Source organism: Polypterus senegalus, chromosome 1, assembly GCF_016835505.1.
Source record: "Polypterus senegalus isolate Bchr_013 chromosome 1, ASM1683550v1, whole genome shotgun sequence".
Lineage (NCBI taxonomy): Eukaryota > Metazoa > Chordata > Cladistia > Polypteriformes > Polypteridae > Polypterus > Polypterus senegalus.
This window is the reverse complement of record NC_053154.1, coordinates 311,713,230-311,721,233: the sequence shown is the minus strand read 5'-3', so window position 1 is coordinate 311,721,233 and position 8,004 is coordinate 311,713,230. Positions and strand designations below refer to the sequence as shown.

Here is an 8,004-nt window from a genome sequence, read left to right as displayed (position 1 = left end):
AGGGTTAACTGGGACCCCATATGGCAAAGAATTTGCTCCCCATTTACAAAACAGTATGCACATTAGGGATTGGTTCCCATCATCGCAGGCCTTCTAATATAAACTATCGATACAAACTTTTCACATCATTCAGCAGTCATTGGGGGCTTTGAAGTCCAGTGCCCTGACCATCAGCCATTAAAAGCCTGGGAGAGTTGGGGGGGGCACATGATTCATTTAGTCAGTTGTGTGCCTTCAGGGCCTTCTGAGGCCATGTTAATAGACTGGTGTGGATCCTCTACATAGAAAGTGCTACAAAACACAGATCGGCAGTCAAAAGGCACTATATAACCAGGTGGATAGCAACCATTAAGAAGGATATCAGGGAGGCTAAAAGACAGCTGGAGAGGAATAGAGCAGATAAAGCGAAAGAAGACCCCAAGAGATTCTTTACTTTAGTAGAAAAAGAACAATAATGGAGGAGATGAAGTGTATCAGAAATAGTAAAGGAGAATTAAAAGATACAGACAGTGGCGAAGTGGATAACCTCAGAGCAGTAACAGGGACTACTAAGGAGGTACTGAGGGATTTGGAAATTGTAGAGGGAGAAGAGCTGCTCAGATTAAATAGACTGAAATCAAACAAATCAGCAGGAACAGATAATATTTATCCTCGAGTTCTTAAGGAGGCTAGTGAGTACAGATATAAACCCTTGACACATATTTTTAGGAAGTCACTGCACACTTGAGAGATTCATGAGGACTGGAAAATGTGAAATATCATCCCATTATATAAAAAGGGTGACAGGGCAGATAAGAGCAACTATAGGCCAGTAAGCTTAACGTGCATCACAGAAAAATTAATGGAAGGAATTATTAAGGATAAGATTGAGCAACACATGACAAGGACAGGAGTTATTCTGAACAGTCAGCATGGGGTCAGAAGAGGGAGGTCGTGTTTTACTAACATGCTGGAATTCTATGAGGAGGCAACAAAAGCATTTGATCAAAGTGGAGCAGATGATGTTATTGATCTGGACTTTCAGAAAGCATTTGATGAGGTGCCACATGAGAGGTTGGGCATCAAGTTAAAAGAAGTGGGAGTTCAGGGTGATGTTTTTAGATGGGTGCAGAATTGGCTCAGACACAGGAAGCAGAGGGTGATGGTGCGAGGAACCTCATCAGAACTGGCCGATGTTAAGAGTGATGACAAGCAGGGGGCAGTGCTAGGGCTGCTGCTATTTTTAATATCTATAAATGATTTAGATAGAAATATAAGACATTTGGAATAAGATACCAAGTAGTGTGGTAGACAGTAAGACATTAGGGACTTTCAAAACTCGACTTGATGTTCTTTTGGAAGAAACAAGTGGAAAGGACTGGTGAGCTTTGTTGGGCTGAATGGCCTGTTCTCGTCTAGAGTGTTCTAATGTTCTAATGTTTTAATGTTTATTTGGGACAGATGGATAAAAGACCATGTATAACATGTCATATACAGCAAGAGCCCAATATAAAAGACAAAGGGAATTGTAGAACTAGATATACAAAAGGAAAAGGCACTATATAATACGTGCATAGATGAAAGGCACTATATAATTAATAGATAGATAGATAGATAGATAGATAGATAGATAGATAGATAGATAGATAGATAGAGTGAAAGGCACTATATGATAGATAGATAGATAGATAGATAGATAGATAGATAGATAGATAAATGAAAGGAACTATACAAGTGCATAGCCAAATAGATACGCATATCACACATTGAAATAGATGTCAAGACATGATAATATGGATGGATGACTGAAATGTTCATGACAGATAGATAATGGTTGGCTGAAAGGCACTATATAACTGCCTAGACACATTCACCTAAAAGTTGCTCTTCGTATTTTACATTTTAGACTTAATTTTTTCCACAAGGTCAGTCCATTCAGGATGTTAGACCCAATATAGCGCCTTTCCCTGTATGCCGTGTTACTCTGTTCTTCAGAGTCAGTAGTGCCACCTCAGGGTTTGTCCCCAGTGTCCTCATGTGTGTAACTGGCCATGGACCAGAGGCCCATGCAGGACAATGGAAATTCCACCTTCTAATCTCCCCTCTCTCTGGCTATTTTGGACCCCTGCTAATCTCCAAATGACACTCAATATGATTTTCCAGTTCAGGTCGCTTATCAGATTTTGCCCTCCAAAACACCCCCCACCCCCCCCCAACTGCACGTGCCCGTCCTCAGGCCGCCGCTCAGACCTGTCAGCCATCCGTAGCCCTGAGCTGGCAGCTGTCCAGGATTTGTGTAAACATGTGCTGGCAGGACGGCCCTCCTCACGCCCACCGCACCGGCGCTGCTTCAGCGCAGTCTTGTCGTAGCTTGTGTAAGTGGAAGTGTACTAACTTCCTCGCTTCCGCTCTCAGACGCTCTATAAGACAGCCAGGAGAGAGACATGTGGCATACCATCCTGGGGGTCTCCACATTCTACTCACTTCCCCGTGTCCAGCATCTCCTTCAGGTAAGGCTGATGGCGTGTTGGTGGGTAGCAGGGGGCCGGCCGAAAAAAAAGGCACAGCTGGGTATGGCCGCTCTGTCACTTTGTAGGTAGCCTGACAGCTCGCCTGCTTTGACTTGCTCTGTTTGTCATAAATAGCTTGTGAGGGACGGCTGCAGAAATCTGGGCAGGGAGGTAGGGGAATAGACATCACTGTCACTTACTGATGGTAAAGTGACGAGTGCCACTGGCCAGGGTCACTCAGACCTGGGCACACTGAGTAGAGGTGGGCGAGCTGATTCAGTCAAGGTCAAGGGGCCGGGAGTGGACCAGCCATTGGGGGCTTTAAAATCCGGTGCCCTGCTCGCCATGAAAAACTGAGGAGAGACCACCACGTGATTCATTCAGTCAGTCATTCGTGTTGCTGTGGGCCTACAGGGGTTATCATAATGGGCTGGTTTGGAGAATCTGTATGGATGGACTTACAGAACACAGATGGAAAGACAAAAGGCACTATATGACTAGAAGGTTAGGCCGATTAAAGACAATGAATGACAAGTCAGATATAAAGAGATACAAATATAATGGATATATAACGAGAAAGACAAGTGGAAAAGGGACTGTATGATGGATGGATGAAAGGCACTAGATAGATAGATAGATAGATAGATAGACAGATAGATAGATAGATAGATAGATAGATAGATAGATAGATAGATAGATAGATAGATAGATATGAAAGGCACTATATAATACTAAGTTATATATATGATAGATAGACAAGGCACTTTCAAAACTCGAATTGATGTTTTATTGGAAGAAATAAGTGGAGATGACTGGCAAGCTTTGTTGGGCTGAATGGCCTGTTCTCGTCCAGAGTGTTCTAATGTTCTAATATTTTTGTGGATAGATGGATAAAAAACCATGTATAACATGTCATATACAAGAAGAGCCCATTATAATAGACAAAGGGAACTGTAGAACTAGATATACAGAAGTAAAAGGCACTATATAATACAGTACATACATAGATGAAAGGCACTATATAATAGATAGATAGATAGATAGATAGATAGATAGATAGATAGATAGATAGATAGATAGATAGATAGATAGATAGATAGATAGATAGATGAAAGGCACTATACAAGCGCATAGCCAAATAGATACGTATATCACACATTGAAATAGATGTCAAGATAGAAAGATGCATAAGGCATGATAATATGGATGGATGACTGAAATGTTCATGACAGATAGATAATGGATGGCTGAAAGGCACTATATTACTTCCTAGACACATTCACCTAAAAGTTGCTCTTCATATTTTACATTTCAGACTTCATATTTTCCACAAGGTCAGTCCATTCAGGATGTTAGACCCAATATAGCGCCTTTCCCTGTATGCTGTGTTACATTGTTCTTCAGAGACAAAGGGAACTGTAGAACTAGATATACAGAAGTAAAAGGCACTATATAATACAGTACATGCATAGATGAAAGGCACTATATAATAGATAGATAGATAGATAGATAGATAGATAGATAGATAGATAGATAGATAGATAGATAGATAGATGATAGATAGATACAAAGGCACTATATGATAGATAGATAGATAGATAGATAGATAGATAGATAGATAGATAGATAGATAGATAGATAGATAGATAGATAGATAAGGCAATACAAACAAATGGCTGAAAGGCACTACACAATTGCATAGACAGATAGATAGATAGATGAAAGGCACTATATAACTAGATTAATGCATAAATATTGTATGAAAGGCACTGTCTAACAGTTAGATGGATATATAAATGAAAGGCAATATGTAACATATCAAAGTGTGAAATGTGAAGCGCTCTTTAAATATGTAAATCAATAAAAGGCACCATAGTGGTAGATATGCAAAGCCTTATATACAGTAAGGTTCATTTATAGATGAAAGTCACTGTATTTGTGCATGAGGTCATTATAAGAGTATTGTGAAATTCTTACTTGTATAACTAGATAAGCCAGATGGGAAAGCCACTATATGGTTAGTTAAATTTAAAATGCCCGATACAATATTGGACTGAGTGTAGATGAATGGTACCATAGAGAAAGATGATGAAATGCTTAGACAGATAAACTTGATATGTAAAATGTTTAAAATAGGAAAGACACTCATGTCTTCCTGTATCTGCGGTTGCACAGGAGTGAGTGATTTCCTCCACATCTTCATCCTCACCGCTCAGATGGCTATCTGCCCCTCAGCACAGATGACTCTCCTGTCTGCAGTGAGTTTCCTCTGACACTTTGTCAATCCTGCTCAGGCTTAGCATTTACCTTAAGAAGCCCTCAATGTGTCTTAACCCACTTGCCAAGCTGGACCCCCACCAATGTATTCCTTACCCCATAAAGGAATGAGGGCTAAAGCAGGTCCATCATGATCATGAATGTCACCTGTTAAGGTGACTTTTAGGTGACTGAGAAGTTCTCAACAGGAAAGCAGCGAATCGCCACTGCAAACTGATAGGTGGCACCACGATTTAAGTTGGGTTGTTAGTGGTGGAGATAATCTCGCCAACACTAAGGATTAGAATAGAGTGACCTGGGTGGCCTGTCAACAGCTTAACTGGCTTTATTCAGTGAGCACAATGCACCTTTAGACACAGACTCACACAGGGTGTTGATGGTAGGTGACAACTTTCTAGTGATGACCTCAGGTTAGGAAGCATTAATGTAAAACAGTCTATTTGTCCATCTGTCTGGTACACATCCATTACAGGGGGCAAGGATGGGACCCGAACAGGAACTGAACTGAGGTCCCTGAAGTGGTGTGGCTGCAGCACTATCCAATGTGCCACTCTATGTAAAGTGAATTTGTTCTAAAATATTAACAAGTGCAAATGGTGTCAATTACTTGGATGATACGGCTGTGCTGTGGTAAGCACTTTTGCTTCACAGATCCATTATCTTCAGTTCAAATCACTGATCTTATGGTTGTCTGTCTGGATTCTGTACTTTCTCCCCATGTTTATGTGTCAGATTGTTTAGATGGCTCCATCTGCACAAGAGGGCTCTGTGGTGGACTAGTGTCCAGTTTGGGGGCCTCTAAATTTGATTGATTTTAAAATGTTGTATTATGGACAAGCAGTGCTACCCGTCTAAGAAGGGTAAAAATATCCATATAGACCTCATTGTATTTAGCCTTAGTGTTTGCAGTGCACCATCTGTAGAAATATATCTTGTAATTCATGTAATGATAAAATGCATTGCATTTTTAATTCCAACAGACGGTGCATTACATTTTTAGTAATAAAATTCGTTGCATTTTTCATTTCAACAGATGGTGCATCACAAACATCCATCCATCCATCCATTTTCCCACCCGCTGAATCAGAACACAGGGTCACGGGGGTCTGCTGGAGCCAATCCCAGCCAACAAGGCAGGAACCAATCCTGGGCAGGGTGCCAACCCACCACAGGACACACACAAACACACCCACACACCAAGCACAATTTAGAATCGCCAGTCCACCTAACCTGCATGTCTTTGGACTGTGGGAGGAAACCCACGCAGACACGGGGAGAACATGCAAACTCCACGCAAGCAGCAGCGCTACCACTGCGCCACCATGCCGCCCCGCATCCCAAACATATGCACTGCTTTTGCAAATCATATACCAAATAGCATATAACAGAAACATATGCATTGAATTTGTCATTCTAACAGATGTCGCATCACAAACATTTGTAGTAATGAAATTTATTACATTTTTCATTTTAACAGATGGTGCATCACAAACATTTGTAGTCATGAAATTTATTACATTTTTCATTTTAACAGATGGTGCATCACAAACATTTCTAGTCATGAAATTTATTACATTTTTCATTTTAACAGATGGTGCATCACAAACATTTGTAGTAATAAAATAAATTGCATTTTTCATGTCAATGGATGGTGCATCGCTAACATTTCTAGTTATAACATGCATTGCATTTTTCATTCCAACAGATGGCACATCACAAGCATTTGCACTTCTTTAACGAATCCCATACCAAATGGCATATAACTGAGAAAATTGTCAATCAGTTACACAGCAAATTGGTTAAATGTGTATCAATAGACTGTGCTGACACAGTTGGTGGTGATGGTGCAGAAGATGAAAACATCAACTTACAATATCTGTTAGAATATCTACAACCGTTAACGCCGTCTGGTCTTCCACCGGCCGAATTACTGTTGAAAGAAGGATGTATCGTACTGTGTATTGTGTAATTTATCTCTGAGTGATGGGCTATTCAATAGGACAAGATTAGTTGTATTCAAAACTGGTCGAACAATTCTGACATGTAAAATTTTAACAGGAGACAAGAAAGGTAATGCAGTACATCTAACATTAGACACTGAAGGAGATCTTGATATGCCATTTGTATTAAAACGTTTACAGTTTCCCGTCAGAATAGCTTTTGCTATGACAATTAACAAATCACAGGGACAAACATTCGAAAAAGAAACGAAATTCACACAAGACAAAGAAACGAAATTCACACACGGGCAGTTATACGTTGCGTCGTCACGATGTAACTCCAAACACAGACTCAAAATTCAGTCCGATATTGACGAAAAGTTAACTCCAAAATTAGTTTTACAGTGAAAGTTTTATAAGTTTAAAAAGTCTTTGCATGTTAATTTCAAATTCAAACAGAACGAAAACGTATAACACAATGAATACCTCTAACGCAATTTTCTTTCAAATTAATACGATTTACTGTTTTTACTTGCTGTAATGTAACATGGTTGGTTCTATTATGCATATGTAACAATTCCCATGAAAATAACAATCTGCTTAAATTATACATCCGCATCGCCGTATGTGAGTGGCAGAAACACAAAGTGGCCAGCGCATAGCACCCGCCCAAGGGGTTGGCGAGCGAAGTGAGCAGGGGGCAGAGCCCCCCAGTCATACTAGAAAAAGCTCAGCGTGTTCCAGTTTTTGGATTTTTCCAAACTCCCGCGACTTTATCACCTTTGGGATTCCAATTTTTCGGCTTTCACTTTGGATTTTTGCTCTTCTGACCTCCCATTATGAGCGTTGACCTTCTCTGTGACGGCTCTTTTCACTTATCTTTGGTCCATGTGGCTTTCTGTTTTTAGGTGCATGTCTTTTCAAGTATAGGGCCTGCCAGGAGATGAAGAAAGAACACCCCCATATTCCTGCCCCCATAGTCTTCTTTCTAATAAGGGATGGTGACATCACTCAGTATGCCACTCAGCTTCGCTCCTTAATGCTGTTACACCCTCACCAGCGTAGACTCACCTGACAATGGTGATAAGATATCCCACTGTTAACACCAATGTAACTGATGCGCTCCTTCCATTTGTTATCCATGCAGCCCCGTTAATTGTATGTGATGCTGTGGGTCACACAAAGTGAGTTTGAAATTTGGAAACTGTAGCACTCGGAGCCATGACCTAGGGACATTTATTAAAACTGGATCAAACTGGGCTTCCAGGGGGCACCCTCAGAGCTTTGAGTCATTCCCA

The 8,004-nt window shown here is 40.6% G+C and overlaps 1 protein-coding gene across 1 annotated transcript in view; it reads left to right on the top strand.

The window, feature by feature from the left end:
- Positions 1 to 2,333: 2,333 nt before the first annotated feature.
- Positions 2,334 to 8,004, top strand: part of LOC120515019 (C3a anaphylatoxin chemotactic receptor) — a 55,246-nt gene continuing 49,575 nt past the window's right edge. Inside the window, exon 1 of the mRNA XM_039735713.1 lies at positions 2,334 to 2,489. The gene's annotated coding sequence lies outside the window, so the exon portion shown is untranslated. The remainder of the gene's footprint in view (positions 2,490 to 8,004) is intronic.